Genomic DNA, 18,253 nt, shown 5'->3' on the forward strand with positions numbered 1-18,253 from the left:
AGATGATATGTCGGCTCATTCAGCAAAGCACCAGGACCATCCAGCTCACCTTCGCAAAATTTTCCTCCACTGTTGACACTATCGTATCCGACTTAATCACATAAGTGTGTCTTTTGCATTGAGTCTGGCAGACTTCCCAGGTTCATCGTCTCCCGAGAGGTTATCCATCTTGATCCCCTTAAAGTCGAAGCCATTCTGAATCTCCCTCCCCCTGCTTCTTTGTAGTAATTGCAGAGTTTGCAGGGTAAAGTGAATTTTTTACGACGATTCATTCCAAACTTCCTGCCGAAGTGGCCAAAGGTGATACGTGGTTATTAAAGTGGGATACCCCTTTTCTCTGGGATGCTGCTGCACAAGAGTCATTTGAGCACCTCAAGGCCCTCCTTGTTTCTGCTTCGTTGTTGCGTCCTCCTAATTATCATCATGACTACACTCTTTAGTTAGCCACTGTCGATACCACTATTGGCATGGTTCTAGTTCAAGATGATGACGATGACACTGAGCATGTCATTTACTATCTCAGCCGCAATTTACTAGATACAGAAACTCGATATGCCTATGTCAAGAAATAGGCATTGGCCGCCATTTGTTCTCTTCAACGTTTCCGCCACTATATTTTATTGCACACCACGGCGGTGGTTTCTGATTGCAACCCAATGACGTACATTTTGTCACGTCAGTTACTGGGGGGGAAATACTCAAAGTGGATTGTCATCCTCCAAGAGTTCGACTTGGAGTTCACCACTACCAAGTCTAAGAAGTCCCTCGTCTTTGCTAAGTTTCTTTGCTCTCTGCCATCTCTTACCGCGCCCTCTCGATTAGAGGCCCATATTTCATATGAAACTTTGTTCTTAATTAGTACCCTCGATCCTTGGTATGGGGATATCATTGTCTATCTTCAGACGTCCTCTTTTCGTCCCGATTTGTCCAAGGATGCTCGGCGACGGATTCACCATCATTCTCAACCCTATCATATTATTGGGGACACCCTATACCATCTTGGTGCTGATTTTGTTCACAGTCGATGCTTAACATTCGAGGAAGCCGAACGAGTTCTAAATGACTGCTATTCTGGCACCTATGGTGGTCACATGTCTGGGTATGCTACTGCTCAAAAGATCCTCTGGGCTGGTTACTTTTGGCCCTCCATCTTCAAGGATTGCATTCTTGTCGTCTGCTCTTTCATGCATGCCAAATCTACCAATGGAAGATGCGCGCACCTCCCGCTCCATTGCACCCTGTCGTTACCATCGGCCCTTTTGCCAAATGGGGCATTGATTATATGACCTGTAACCCTCGCTCAGGTGGGGGGCATGGGTATATCATCGTTGTCGTTGATTATTTCACAAAATGCGCCAAGGCGATGCCTACACTATCTGAAGACGGTCACACAGCGGTGCAATTTTTATTTAATCATCTTATCTCACAGTTCGTAGTCCCTCGGGCTATCATCACTGATCACGGCAAACATTTCCATAATCATATGATGACTGAGTTAACAACCCAGCTAGGCTTGCGGCATGATAGCTCGACACCGTACTATCCTCAGGCTAATGGCCAAGTAGAAACCGTCAACAAAGTCCTAGTTACAATGCTTCAACGCACCATTGGCATGCACAAGTCCAACTGGCACTTGATGTTGTTCTCTGCCTTATGGGCCTACCAAACTTCTGTGAAGGATGCCACCAGGTTCACCCCATTCAAATTGGTTTACGGGCTGGAGGCTACCCTTCCAATTGAGTGTGAGATCCCTTCTCTGAAATTAGTCGTCGAATTACTCCCCAACACTACTCTGGTAGAAGAACATCTTCTCTACCTAGAGTGGCTAGACGAGATTCGTCGACTAGCCTCTCTAGCTATTGAAGCACAAAAGAAGAGAGTGAAAACTCACTTTGATCATATTGTCCCTCCTCGTTCTTTCGTTGAAGGAGATTTAGTCCTGCTCTATGATAAAGCAAATGATAATCTGGGGGCAGGAAAATTCGAGCCCATGTGGCACGGGCCTTATATTGTTAAGCAAGTTTTGCAAAAAGGGGCCTATGAGTTGATTGATTATGAAGGGAACCCTCTAGATAAGCCCCAAAATGGGCTTTATCTAAAAAAATATTATGCATGAACTCCATGCACTCTGATTTGTACATATGTGTGTTTTCAACAGGTGTGTTGTGTGTGTGTTTTCATGTTTGGCTTGGTGTGTAGGAATAATTTCCACTTATTGTGTTTTTTGATTCTTGTGCAGATGTCTGGTACGCCTTACATTGGTTTCGCTGATGGTGCCTACCGCAGTACCCATAACCTTTCTTCTACGGCATGGGTGATCTACGATCCTCACGGTGAGTTAGTAGACCTTCAAGGTGCTTTTCTGGGTTGTACCACAAACAATGTCGTTGAATATAGTGCTATTATTGAGTTACTGATCGAGGCTATCAACCTCGGTATTCATACATTGGTTGTGAATCTGGATTCTTAGCTTGTTGTCCACCAGCTTAATGGGTGTTATTCTGTCAGAGACCATCAGATTTTAAGGTTGTATTTACGTGTTAAATTATTAGAAAGGAATTTTGATTTTATTACATATCAGCACATTCCCAGAAGATTGAATACATTAACTGATGCATTAGCAAACCATGTATTAGACAGACATTTGCGTAACATGTAATCAAAACAGCATATAGAAGCATTCAGAACACAATAACGAACCATAGGAATATGTGTGTGTATATATATATATATATATATATATATATATATATATATATATATATATATATATATATATATATATATATATATATATATCGTTTGGTGCACCGGGGCGCTCAAAAAATAAGTGTATATGTCCAAATAGTGTCTGTGTTCTCCATACATCCGAGACGCATCTCTCAAAAAATCAATAGGAACTAAAACCTAGGCATCTACTATGGAGGGTTATGCTCCCTGTATCACACCACCGCTCGTGCCACTCGCCTCAACAGGCGGTGCACCCTGGGTATCACTCCTACTGTATGTATATGGAACTCTATGGGGACCTCCTCGACCCCCATGTAATCAGGGATCCTCGCCGTCAGGCCCTCAAGATTTTGGGCCACCGGATCACCAGCTGGGGGAGCCAATGCCAGCTCTCTGATGCCCTGTGGGTCCTTCCGTGCCTCTGGAGCCACTCATACAGGCCTCACTGGCCCCACATCTGCAAATACCATAGAGTACATCATTAGGAAATATACATGAAAAAAATCTTTAAAACATCATAAAAGATAAATGCAAAAATAATGTGATCAAGTGCTTTACCACCATCATCCCACTGCTCACCAGTGGGCAGCTACATGTCGGGGTCTCCACGAAAGTCTATACCAGCATATGGCCAGTCCTCGACGAAGATCGTCTAGCGATCCAACCACTCACGGAATAGTGTCCCCCATGACACTGGTCATCCGCCACCTCCTCGTGGCATAACATGTGCCCACCGTGTGATCCTGGTCTCCCATGGTCTGGGAAAATCCAAGTCCATGTCCTACAACTGCAATGCTAGCACCCGCTCCAGCATGAGTGGGATCAAGATAGACCCGTAGCCGAATTGTTTCGTCTCCCCACGATGACAGTTGGTAAGCTGTCTCTTCATGTTCGTCGTCACTGTTTCCGCCCAGTTGAACATGGTCGGGTTGAGGCATTCAAGAGCCAACCGGAGTTGGGTCTTTGATGCCTCATGTTGGGCTTGGGAGCCCGCTGCCCTCGTCACCATGAATAGAACTGCACAAAGAACCAAGTCTTCCACTGTCGGAATTGCCACCTTCCCGCTTTTCGTTTTGCATGCCCGTGGGCACACTCGTGCCATCAGCATCTCTAGTGATTCGCTCCCAGTCTGTTGGCCCTCTAGAATCGGCCTCTCACTGCGATGGGACAATCTGGTCAGGAAATATATGTCTGTAGCATCGAACTCAATGTCTCTACCACGGATGATGAATTTTCCATCTGTTGGGTTCCAGGCACGAATCAGCAGCTCTAACAAATCGGGTTGGGCCCGAAGGTGCAGAGTAAGGAAGAATTTTAGCAACCCGCACGCACGTAAAGAATTTCGACACCCAGCATCGGCAAAATCTTCCTCATCGTTGACATCGTGAGTTCGTTCCTGCCAAACAAATGCCATGATGCCCTGCATGACAAAAAAAAATGAATTAGAACTCCCTCTGTAAATTTAAATTCATAATTTATGCAAAAAATTAATTTTACGTCGCCATCGCGACTGTTTTTAAAACAGTCGCGATGACACTCAGTTCATAGTTCATTTTTCTTGTGATCAGTGTGAGAATACATCAGTTTCTCGCGATGATCCGAAAGTGCTACGTGTAATATACGCTTGGTCATCGCGGACCCGAGCGTCTTTCCCGTGATGACCGAGAGGCGGATGCTGTTTCAAAAAACCGTCTAAATTCGTCTACCTAGCACCAAATTACGTGAAGAAAACTACTAAAATGCAGCGCACAGCGAAATGTACTTACTTGGCGAAGGTTTCAGGATGAATCGTGGATGGATGAGACCGGAATCAGCTTGGGAACTTTGCTCAAGTTGGTGCTCCAATGCTCCAATGGTAAAATGAACAGTGAAAATGGTAAAAACAAATGAATTACCCCACCCCTTTTATAGTAATTTTTGAAAATTAAAAGATTATATTTTAAAATGTGGGTTTTTTCTCATTTTTATCACATGGTTAATTAAATTATTGGCTTTTTAACTATTTTTCCACATATATTGATCATTTTATCTGGAATGGGTTTTACGTTTGATGTGTCTTGTGCAGAACTACGGATAGTGAGGTTATGTCATGCTTCGTGTACGCTTGATCCGTAAAGTCTTCTTTAACGCTCTTTTCCGACTTAAAAGACAAAAAGATAACCGAGTTATCCCTTTTGACTCGTTAAATGAAATAAGAGGCGGTCTACTTTAAGCTCTTTTCCAACCATGTAAACACGAAAAGGATTGTCGGGCTTTTGTCGTTTCAAGCTCGTTATTGGTTACGAAACGACGTGATTTTGATCACTTTTCTACTCTTTCAGGTCGAGGTCACTAATCATGAAAATTACTCCTTGATCATAATGGTCAAGCGATTCTTTCGAGTATCATTTTATACTTTTTCAAGCTCGAGAGACACAAATCTACGAAAAGAACCCTCCTGGAGTTTTCTTTTCTTTGTCTTTTTCAAACTCTCTAAACATGAAAAAGACTTTGAGTTTTACCTATGTCGAACTCGTTAAACCTGACGACATTGGACTCATCACCATGATGAGACTCGAGCTTCTCCTCCCTAGGGCTCGTTAAACTATTACTAGGTTGGATTCGACTAAAGATCGAACTTATATTACAAGCATATGCTATCCCCTTCAAGCTTGTTTTCAAAAATAATTGGGGTACTCACTAGCAATGGCGGGGAAAATTTGGAAATCATCATGGCAGCTAGTCACTCTTGAACATCGACACTTTTTCTTCTTGTCGGGTTGGGACATCCATACATCGTCATTTGGCCTTCCGCAGGTTTGGGTTACCATTTAGCCTCATTCCATCTGATTCATGCCGCCTCTGTCAAGCCTCTGATCCCTTGGTACCTGAATGCTGCCACCCTCCAAAGAAATGTCACCGATATTTTCAAGAGTATAATCCTTCTGCAGTTTACATCCTTGCCTCCTCCTCTGATACTCTGTTTCGCCATCTATCACTTGTTCTTTGTTTCGCATCGTTGATGGGGGAAACATTATGGCCCTCCTGCGATGGATCGTCTCCTGTCGACATCAGCTCATTATCCAGGAGATTGATCTAGAGATCCCCTTTGGTACCTTAGATCTTGCATGCCTCAATGGAAAGTTCTTTGAGACTGATGGTCAACTTTCATCATTGGTCATCCATTGGGTGATTCCACGAGTGTTCGACTTCAGCTCCTTCTTCACACTTCATGGATTGTGCTAGACTATACCTTGAAAACCATTGGCATTATTGGTGGTTTCTCTCGTGCTTGTTAACGATTTCCATCATTGACCGGTAATCAAGCGACTTTCTATCATGCTCAACCCCAGCACATCTATTTGCATGCTAGAATTTGTACTATGCTTAGTTGGGTTCAAGACCCCGAACTCAAATTACACATGTTCGGGCTACGTGTATTGGTTCATGATTACATGACCCATTGATGGATGGATGTGACCATACCTGAGTCTTCATGGATGGAAAAAGCCATACCTTTATCACTATCATGGTCTTATTAGCTGAATGGCTGTGTCCATACCACAGACCTAGTTCGTATGTCTTTTGGATGGTTGCGCCCATGCCTAGACTACATGTATTTCACTATCAGAGATATCAGTTGTACTTGCGCCTACAGGTTCTTCCAGATGGTGTTCCAGCTCAGTCAGTTTCGTAAAGCATTTCACCCCTCCCACTCTCTCAGGCTTCATACTTTAGGGGGCATATGTTACACAGTAATTTGTCACTGCTTTCACCCCTGTCTTTCTACTGTGTCATGTGTCCCAATGAAACATGCTCATACTGAACAAATGCTCTCTGATGTTGCCAAGTGACCCAATTTTCATAAGTTTTCTGCCTCATCACGACTCTGGGCTTAATATCCGCGATGAACAGTGGTTTTAAATAGTCCGGTCCGGCACGAGGCTACTTGCTATCTTTAGCGACGGTCTAACTGGCTACATTGTCTTCTAGTGATGTCAGCGCTAAAGATTAGTTATAAGCTCACAATGATCCAAATTGGGTGAATTCGTTCCAATAGTCGGCCTTCTGGATGTCTCCAGACCTGGTTGTTGGCATAGTTTGTGTCACCCTTCCTCCTCTGATATGGCAGTTCCGTCATTTTTGCTACCTTCCTTGGGGATAAGCTCACTCTTCCACTTTCATGGAGACTCCTTCTCCTATTTAAACATTCACCATAGCTATGATCAGCTAGTTGGTAAATTCTTGGATTGAGCAATGCTGTTAGTGTTTGTGAGTTTGCTAGATAGCTAGTGTGGGTATGACAAGTGTGGGATTGTTGATAGCTTATGGAAGATTGTGAAATGCCATTAATTTCGTGCTAAAACCTATGAGTGAGAGAGAACTTTGTATGTTGGGAGATCCATCTTCAAAGAGTGAATGCTTGAGAAATACACTGGTTGGACCCTTTGAGAAGGCTTGCGACGTCAAGCCTTTGGTTGTAAGCTTGCTCTTATTTCATTATTAATACAATCAATGATGTTTTCCTATGTCTTGTATGTAATTTACTTGATAGCTCATGACTTCTTGACTTTGTGAGTAAATAGATCATTGTTGTTTTCCGGTTACGTGCTTTGTTGTATTTCCTTTACATTGTTTCAGGTTGATCACTCATTGAGGAGAAGGAAGCGGAAGCTGGAGCAGTGCAACGGAACTCCATCGACCACCGGTTGAGGTAGGCCTCCAACTATGACTGTTTAAGGAAATCTATTGTTGATCTGTCCTTGCTGTGACTAGACCCACTCTAGGGCTAGAGGGGTTGCCTCTGTCCGCAGAGGGAACACTTTCCTGCATCACACCATACAAACTAACTTGGCTCCAAATATAAAGTTGCAATACGTACCTTTTGTGTGTTTTGCACATTATTGAGATCAAAAAATTGCTCCATCTGTAATATCCATGTTGTGGGATCCTTTCCATCAAACTTCCTCATATCAATTTTTGGAATATGGTGGGTCTTCGATCCAACATTAGAGTCTATGAAATCATGATTAACATTTCTTTTGTTCGCATCATGAGTTTCCTTTACTATCCTTTCACCATTAGTAAGTATTTCTTGTAGAAAATTTGTCAAATCTATCATCAAATCTGCCATGCCTGTCTTCAAATCTGTCTTCAAATCTATCTTCAAATCGTCCATCTTAGCTACCACGTCATTCATCTTAGCTTCTAGATCTTTCTTTAAACCATCCATCTTAGATTCTGTTACTTTTTTTGCGAGTGACATTTGTTGCACTTGGTCTCGTAATTTTGATATATCATGTTGCATTTCTTCCTCTTCTTCATAAGTCATGCTAGAGCTTTCAGGTTGCTTACCAGGTGTTTGCGTTTTATTTTTTTGGGGCATAAGTTACCAATAATCATGCTCTACTATGCCCTTTGAATTCCTTCAAAATAATTTTTCAAACCAAGCTTAAGCAAAAAATTTAAAAAATCTACACACATTTTTTCATTTTGTAGGAGCTCGATATTGCCTCTGATGTATCTCTATAATTTTGGATCATCCAGTTCTAAAATTGCGGCCTAAAGTAGCCCTCTATGTCCTCTTTCCAATGCCACCAGTCTGATCCAAATTCAATTCTCCAAGGAAGAGTTATGCCAAATATCCCACAGTGACCTGATTATAAACTAGTTCAGTAGAGCGAACTTGTACGACGTGCCACGTGTCCCTGTTTCGACCTTTGGCTTTGAAAAATATATAAAAGAAACTGTTAGACTCCGTCTCATGTCAGTGTGAGATTGATTCTTCTTCAAAACCCTGTTTTGAAGAAGAAATCATTAAATGTGTTGTTTTAGAATATGTAATTTATTCTCCAGCTCTTCAAATGGCAGCGACTTCAAGCTCCTATCCCTGCACAAGCACAATTCAGAATATTCACTTTTCATAATATATCAATGGAATCCTACAGTACCTACCTCAATCCTCACAAGCAGATTAAGAAAGATTTTGTCAGCAACTTGAATGGTACATCAATTCTTGAAATTGCTGCCCTCACTGCAATTATGCCTGTTCTTATTCTCCTGCGACAATGGAATGTGTTGCAACTCAGATAGGACCAAGGTGGATCTACCAATATTCGAATGGAGGAGCATAGCAGCAGGAGTAAACATTTGAAAGATGGGAGGAATTATGCATCTTCTTTGATTGATGATTTCTTTCTCGTTGTTTACCAATGCTTTCTTGCTTAACAATTATGGCAGACCAGACTTACATTTGTTCTATATGCTTGACGCTTCTTGTACTGCTTGAGATTTTTTACACAAGGTTGTTGTCACATTCTGGAATTTCAACCCATGCAGAGAGTAGTACTTTGTCTGTGTCTTATTGGAAGAAAAAGCCTCTCATCATATCGATTTGCAATGATGCTGGTGACATGCTTGTCAATCCTGGCTGTGGACTTCAAAATATTTCCCAGGCGATTTGCTAAGACAGAAACGTATGGTACAGGATTAATGGATCTCGGGGTTGGATCTTTTGCAGTTGCAAATGCACTAGTTTCAAAACAGGCACGCAACATTGATTCGGTGTCCATGTTGGGGAATATGGTGTACACTGGAATTTCTTTTTCACTCTTGCAGCAGTGGCCATTGTGATATCAATAATCAATATTCATCCCCAATACTGTGGCTTCTTTGGATGTGTAATTCTCACAGTTTATCAAGCAGTCCTTGAGGAAGTCTTCGATCATAATGTGCTTGTGACTTTCCTCCTGGAAAATATATTAACGGGCCTTGTAAATGTGTTTTTGACTACTGTTTTTGTTTCTCCATTCCTAGCCTACTGCATTTTGTTTTTATATGCAGTGGTTTTGTTTGTATGTTGTATAGTGGAAAAACAGATTGGATTCTTGGAAAAACCCATGAGGAGTCCCAACTTCAATATCATTTCAGTGGGTCAATTTAGTGAATGAAAGAGGGCCTTGTGAGAAAACTCCATATTGCTAAAGGGAATGGGTTCAGAACGAGAAATAGAGGCCGAGTTCTCTTGGTGTAATAGGGAGAAATTGAATGTGTGCTGGCACTGCTCTCTTAGCTAAAAGGAAAATTTCTTCACTGTTACCAAGGGCCATGTTGACTGTAATAAATGGAGGGTTTATGGCTTAATAAGGAGCAAGAGTTTCATCTTCGAGGAAGGGTTTGTATTTATTGTGGTGGGCTGTGCAACTACCATTGTTTGAAGGATGGATTGGAGTTGTGGGAGCCGTATTCCCTTGTTGGTTGAGGCAACTGGCCTCTATTATGTTTTCTGGGTACATTTTGAGGAGAGAATAAATCATTGTTTGCACAGAACTGAGCGCTCTTCTTCCTTGATGACCGTATGAGCTTTTCTTGTAGCAAAGATTCAAATTTCAGAGGACACATTCATTTGGTTGGTTGTACATGTGTATTCTCAATCGAGTGGATCCATGTGACTTTAATGTAGCTGTAACAAAGGCAGAAAGACAGAGAGATAAGAGGTCGATTTCCTTGGGGTCTTGATTACAACAGTGTATTAAAGGCTGGGCATCGTATGGAAGAGATAAATCATAAAAGCCTGTGCGCAGGGGCTCTAACTACAGCAAATGGGAGTTATTAAAGTTAGTTGATTTGCGGAAGGAAGCACGTGAACACTACAAAAATATGAAAGGTGTCACGATGTACAAATTAGATGGCAACAACTGGATGATCTTGTTTGCGTGAGAAGCATCCTAAGTCCCCTGTGCAAACTCTGCGTTAAAAGATCTGCGTTTGGATTCGTTGTGGTTGTGGGTTTATATGTGTTTCATGAGATGTGTGAATGTGTCGACCATTGCATATGGTGGAGCAACGTCTTTCATATACAATCAATGGTGTGGCCGCTGTAATTTACTGCTATGTGGACCTGCCAAGGAGCATCACTTATGTACGTGTCAGCAAATTAGTAGATCCGATTTGAAACTGTTCTTCAGATTTCCTTATTCGAAAGGCCAACGTATTTCCAGAGATTTGGGGGGGCGGTTGTAATTTCCAGAGTGTGCAAAGTGGCAGAGAAAAAGATGCAATTGCCTATGCTTATTTTTAGTAATGGGATTGACACCTGTAATGCCACCGCTTCATCAGTTTTCAACAGTTCCAGTAGAAGAAGGAGCGCTTTTCTATTTTCAGAAGAGCTGATTGTTTTTTGTTAGTTTATTTATTAATAATGATAAAAACAAATTCCTGGTCTTGGGGTCGATTTGTTTTCCCCCAGCGGTGTTTATTTCATATATTAAAAGAAAAAATTCATTTGTAAAGAGTGAGGGGAGAGATTTCTGAGTGCCGAGAGGTGTGTGTAACAGAGCTTCATTGTACAATTTTTGACAGAGATTTTTAATGAAATTACACAGCTCTGACTTCTGAGATTCCTGTGGTATGAAAGTTAGCATAAGTTTTTCTTCTGTTTCATATGTAAACTGTTATGTTTCATTTCACTTCATGATCATTTCTAATTGAACAAATGAAGTGTTAAGGTAGAATTCATCATTTGTATGCTCTGCCTTTAAGTTTGTTCAATATTTCATGTTTTCTTCTGTTTGACAAGGATTCATCTTCTATGCCCTTGTCAGCTCCTCAGCAGTCTTGCCATCCCATTTAATCTCAATTTGATGTTAAATTTCTTGCCTACCTTGCCTCAGTCGATAATCTATGTTTTTTATTATATTTCTCTGTTCAAGCTGTTTCTTTGCCCCATGCAGCCCAGAAAAACCCTGTCATTTTATTTAAAAACCCTAAAAATCCCAAATCAACCCTTTTGATCAGTTTACTAGCCTAAAATCAGTGTTACCCTATTGGTTATCTCGCCCATTGAAGATCTTTATCGAGATAGACCGGCGAGAGCCCTCTCCAGCCCCGTAGGGCTAGCTACGAGGCTAAGTGGTTTGATGTTGCCTTGAGGTTTACCTTTCTCAGCCTGAGGTGAAATTTCAAGTGCTAACAGAAACTATAGTCTGTCCTCTTTCTGTACCCCTTCTTACAAAATTTCAATCCGATGCTCAGAGAGAAAGTTATGACAATTTTCCCGAGGTCTCCTATTTGGAATGTAATTCAGGAGTCTGCAAAAAGACCGACTTCCTCAAATCATATCTCTGCAAATATTAAACGAAAATCTCTAAAATTTGGAGTCGCGGTTCAGCGCAATTTCTTATCAAATGGGTTTTTTTTGTAATGTCTGAAACATCGCAGAGAAAAAAAAAAAAAAAATTATAGCGCAAATTCCACGATGACCTATTTGGAGCAGCGAAACCCTAGAATCCAAAGCTCTAATACCAAATGTTATGAAACCAGCTCACAAAAATATAGAAAAGATAGATCAACACCTTAAATTAAGCCTCTTCGAGGGGGCAACCTCATTTACATTACACAAATGAATTATTCTTTGATGATTCAAATGAAAAAACCTCCTTTCTATATATAGGAGTCTAAGGAGTCACAATATAACCCAGCCGACCTAACAATAATAATATAAAGGCACAAAAATAACAATAGAGGGATTCTATGGGGCATAGTAATAACAATATGGGGACAATAGGGGCACAACAATATTAATAAGGGATACAACTACAATAGTAATGGGGTAATCACTAGTATTATAGGGACCTAACATTGAAGTGTTAAATGAATTTATGTATATAATAAATTGTTCAGAATATTTTTCATTGTGTGGAGTGCAAAAGTGCAAAGAAAATTGCATACAATGAAAGCTCTTCACATTTTGCATACTAAATTACCTTGATTCCAATCCAACTGCTTAATATGAATTTCATTACGTGGAAATGATTGCGAATCGATGTAAAGAAAGTACAGTATTGACTTGCGATTAATATTTTTAGAGAGCCAAATAGGTCTAGGATTGAATGGCCTTTGAATCTATGGATGTTAATAATAGTGAGATGTATTTAGCATTATACAAAGTATAAAACTATACAAAGTGTATATTGATGCTAAAATCTCCAATTTCAATTCTTATTGATTTCTTGAGCTTTGTTTCTACTTTTGATTATTGAAATTGTTAAAGCTTGTGCTCACAAATTTAAGTCCCCACAAAAATAATACATTAATTTGACTACCATATATGAAAGAAAAATTCATTATGCGAGGTGCAAAGATGTGGATGTGCAAAAGAAACACTATCAAAGCTTGTTCCGCATCTTCACACTTCAAAGAAATATATTTTGTATTTCTTGTAATATATATTTCATAGAATCTTGTTTCATCGAGCAACAAAAGTCAAGAATTGATTCATTCACCTTATTTCTTATTAGCATGAAATTATCCCTATCTTTGATTGTGCGGATTTTTCACTTTGTTTTTACCACGTCTACACAATGAAAGTGAACAAACTATGTCAAATTGAGGTAACAGGGTGATCCCATTATGACATTGCGGCAGAGTAGGTGTGTGGAGAAAGGAACAAGTGTGATTGTGTGAAGTTACAAAGAAGCACAATGGAAGATTTTTCCTCACATTTGTACTTCACATAGTTTCCTTCATTTCTCTGCACTTTGCACAATAATTTTTTGTTTATACATTATGCGAAGTGATTAATATGAAGTGGCTTTGATCATTTAAAAACTATTATTGTACAGAATAACTATGCGGAGGGAGAATGCATGCAGAAATGTGGAACTTTGTAGCAGAAATATTATGTTTTTTATTGTGTACACATGCTCTCTGGTGCAAATTACAAATTAACGAAGATCATAAATACTATACAAATCACTAAATCCATGTTATAGTGTTTTTGTAATTTACTCTTCATCATCGCTTTTTTGTATATTTTTCACATACATATGCACCTTTGTTTTGATAAATACCACAAGCTTTTTCGATAATTCAATGCCAAATGCATCATATAAAATGTTTACATATTTTATTTTATTTTATTTTGTAATTCAACAATTTTCTATTAATTCAAGGAAATAGTACATCATGAGGATTTCATCAAATAAGACAACATGATATCACTCTGACTGAATTTGTTGGCCATTAGATACATACAAAATAGAACTGAAAGAAGTTTGTCAAAACTATCTCGTTTCATGTCAGGACCCTATGACGCACAAAATTGATCAAAAATCAAAAGATACCCAACTAGCTTCATTACTGGTTTTCTTCATTCGGGTTATTGACATCATTACCTTGTTCAACTAGGAAATGGAATTCCTCATGGATATGAGATTCCATGTGAGCCTTTAAACCCTCAAAACCATCCATTCTCTCTTGCAAACGTTGTTAGTTTTGTCTAAGAGATTCTTAACGGTCCAAAATACACCCCTGATTATGCAATATATCTGCAAAAAAACTTACCAAATCATCATGGATTTTTCATTGAGCTTGAACCAGTTGGTCCAGCGAGTGCTGGAGAAGATGGATTTGTGCTCAAGAGAGTCAAAGGGGCTGACAAGTTCACTTGCCTCAGAGAGTCACGGTGTGGGACTTCAAGATCACCTTCCTACTCTAGACCCCCCACACGGTTGTCACCTCTCCCCTACTGGCATCCTCCTTGGCGAGGTCTGTTGTGTTGCCTCAACATACTTGGCTCTCCAAAATTCCAATAACTACTAGGCCCTGAATACACTACCTTCCATCTGAATGTAGGAGATCTCCACAGACCCCACCCAAGGTGTTGACAGGAATGATGCTTACTCATTCCAAACTAAAAGAAAATTCCAATGTACCCCTGACTCTAGCCACCAATCCCAGACACCACCTCAGAAAAAAATAAGGGACTAAACATGACTAAGACAAAGCTTGGACACCTTGCGCTATGCCCCTTCCCAATCCTCTAGAGAACCTCCAAATTAATACACATAATGACCACCAATTTGACCCCCACCCTTTTCCATTAAAAATTACAAGATATACCCAGAACACTCTTTAGGAATAGGAGAGATTTCTCTATGAAATTCACATTTAGTCCACATGACCAATTAACACAATAAAAGAAAAGTAAGTACTTGAGATTTTGCCACAAGGCTTACAAAGAACTTCCAGAATGACGTTCAAACTAGCTTCCACCAAAGCCCAATTTGAGGTAGGAGGTTGTTAAACCCTGGAGCTCCCGACGATTCAATCACCCCCTTCATACCACTCTTGGATCCCACATGAAAGGAACTATTCTAGCCAACTACAACTCAAGACTCTTGGATGTCCTTCTGCCTACAGGATGGGCCTCCCCCCCACCAACAAGCCTATTTATGGCATTGTGGAGACCCTAAGAAATTGAATCAATTTCCTTTGCAACACTTATTTTCATTTCTTTACAACTCTTAACTATCATCCCAAACATCCATTGCACCAATATACCTTTTGCCACCTCGAGAACATTCCTTGAGAATTTTCACAATGCCCACCTGTTACTGTGTTGTGTCATAATCATCGTTGCATGTGGGAATAACGTCCCCACCTCCTTCATACAATCCTTGGATTGCACCCCCAACGGGGAGACATTATCATTGCAAATTAGTTCTTCTAGGAGGTAAATAAACTCTAGATTCCTGTCATGAGGCCAACCAGAGGAGAGATCTTGGGATTCCTCCCATAAGCCCCGATTCGCTAACCAATCTACAATCTTATTTCCAGATCTTCTAGTGTGTGCTACAATCACATATGCGAAGGATAATAGAAATTCTTGTATTCTAGAGATTTGTGCCTCCAACTGCCAACTCCATATAACTTTGTAGATTGGTGAACCATTAATAAATTTTTGAATAGCGTTGGTCACCACCTCTGAATCCCCAAATATTTGGATCTTGATAGTATTCATTATTTTGTCCAATTGAAGACCCTTTTATAGTGCTTTAATTTCCACCAGATTTTTCATTATATAACCATAGGATCCCATTAAAATACCCTTCGACTTGCTTGAATCATCCCGTAAAATCCCACCAAAACCAGTTGAACCTCAGTTACCTTTAGAGCTCCATCGAAATTGAGTTTTTTGAATCCTTCTGAAGGGGGAATAAAGATGGATGGGGAAGAATCTTGGCCAAGGGGATAAGGGGGTTCTTAGGGAGCCAACATGCCTGGGGAAAGGTCAAAATTTGCAAGAATCAAAGCCTCCTCTTTGTTAGATGTCCAGTCCTCTTCCATCCATTTCTCTAATAGAATAGTTTCTCTCATGTTGTCTTTGGTGGTTTTCCAAATCTGTTGAATAAATGAATGTTGATCCTTAAAGATAACTCTACTGCGGCCCTTCTAGATATTCCAAAGGAGGAAGCCTAGGACAAGGACCCATGCCCTGTTGATTATTGGGTTCTTGAAAAGGGACATTCACCATTGTTCAATGGTATCAATAATATTATCTCTTGATCAATCCAGAGGGAAAAAAGTGTGATAAACCCAATCCCATAAGGTATTAGCCATCAGGAAGGTGTTCAATAAATGCTCCAAATTCTCCTTGTGCTTCTGGCTGTTCAAACCTTGATGGCCCATTGAATCCTTTTTTGAATAGCCAATCCCAAGTGAGAAGACTCCTTCTACAAAGAAACCATAGGAAGTGGGCCACCTTAGGCCATATCTTCGATGTCTACATTTTTTTCTAGGTAGAATCTCTAGGTAGTGAAGGATGATCTGCAGCGACAGCATAAGCTTCCTTAATTGAAAACATACCCAGTAGGTTGTAGCCCTAGAAAAACTTATCCTACAAGTGAGATATTAGGATGTGACTCTCCTTCAGCTTATCCAAAAATGGATTCCAATTTATAAAGATTTATGTACCTTATTAGTCCTCCTCTGTTTTCAATTGTCTCCATTCTTCATTCAGTGATCAGTTCTTCCTGTATTCAATGAATTTGGTAGCATTGAGTGACCTCATGAAGTCTTGAAATATAGCTAATTCAAGGTTCCTTGCTAATCTCGACAGTTTTTTCCATGAATCTTCCTAGAAGAAGATCGATTTTCCATTATGGAGTTCCTAAAAGAGGTCATATTTTATAATATGGCTATTTCTACAAGCTAAGTTCCACACTATTGAGCCTAAGGGAAGATCTTCTGCTATGATGACCTCTTCTTCGTTACGGCCTAAAACATACTTTTAGTTCCAAATTTGTTTCCAGAGTTCTGATCCCCCCTGGATCCATCTCCAATAGATTTTAGCACCCATCACCTGATTCAGAATCTTTGGGTCTCTCAAACCCAAACCTCCTCCACTCTTTGGAAGATAAGAGTTTTTTCCAAGACACTAGTGCCCATTTACGGAGGGAATTACGACCCCACCACATAAATTTTCTAAATATGGAGACAAGATCCTGATATATTCCTCTGGGAGATGTAAGAACCAACATTTGGTATATTAGAATGGCTTGTAAAGCTGCTTTTAGAAGTGTGGCACTTCCTGCCAAATTAAGTGAATGAAATGTCTAATTGGAGAATTGATTGGTTAATTTACTGTAAACTTATTTCCAATAGGTGATCCACGTAGGGTTATCCACCAGGGCCACTCCTAAGTATTTTTATGGGAGAGAACCAATCGAAAATCCAAAGCAATAGGCTAGGTGTTGTTGAATCTGAAAAGGAGTGTTAAAGAAATAAATACTAGACTTTTCCTTATTGAGAGACATACTTTTAGCTTCATCAAATTACTCCAAAATTTTGTTTATAGCTCGGGCATCATGCACCATTAGTTCTCCAAAAGAAATATTATCATCCATGAATTGTTGGTGCATCACTGATAAATCCATGCTTGAGAATTTAATTCCTTTTTTTTACCCCAATATCTTTGTTTCTTGAATCAATTGACCCAAGCCCTTCATCGCTATAATAAACAATAATGGAGATAGGGGATCACCTTGGCACAACCCTTTACTCAAAACAAAGGTTCATGAAGGAGAATCGTTAAGAAAGATATAGAAGAATGGACTTCTTATCATCAACTTGATCCACCTAATCTAATCTTCTTTGAATAGGAACTGCTAGCTTAGGAAATCATAAGCCTTTGAAAGTTTTCATTTAATCAACATTCCTAGATTTTTTCTCATTTTTAGGCCATGAATAATTTCATGATCTGAAATTATGTCATTGAGGATCTGATGTCCCTCCAAAAAACATGTTTGATCCAACCTAATTATGAGATTAAGCAGGGGCTTCATTATGTGCACCATAACTGAGGAAATAATCTTATATATGACATTGCATAAGGCAGTGGGTCTATCTCTGTTTGGACTACAAGAATCATTAGTTTTTAGGACTAGGGTGAGGAATGTTGCATTCAGCCCGTACTAGATATGTTGCTATCTACAATATTCTTCCACCCGATCCACTATTTCTTTGCCTAGAAAGTGCCAACGGGCCTTTAAGAATACGGTATATCCATTCGACCTAGTGGATTTTTTGTTGGGCATCTCTTTGACAATCGGCCCGATTTCCTCAAGCATTACTCATCCCATCAAGGCTTCATTTCATTCTTCAAAGGTTATTTTTGGGATAATCTATATAACCTGACCAATGGCTTCTATGCACTCATGGTTCCCCTCTTTTGGGATATTGGAGAAATATGTAATCAATACCT

This window comes from Pinus tabuliformis, chromosome 9 (genome assembly GCF_031772625.1).
Source record: "Pinus tabuliformis cultivar Carrire ecotype Pingquan chromosome 9, CPIR1, whole genome shotgun sequence".
NCBI classification, from domain to species: domain Eukaryota; kingdom Viridiplantae; phylum Streptophyta; class Pinopsida; order Pinales; family Pinaceae; genus Pinus; species Pinus tabuliformis.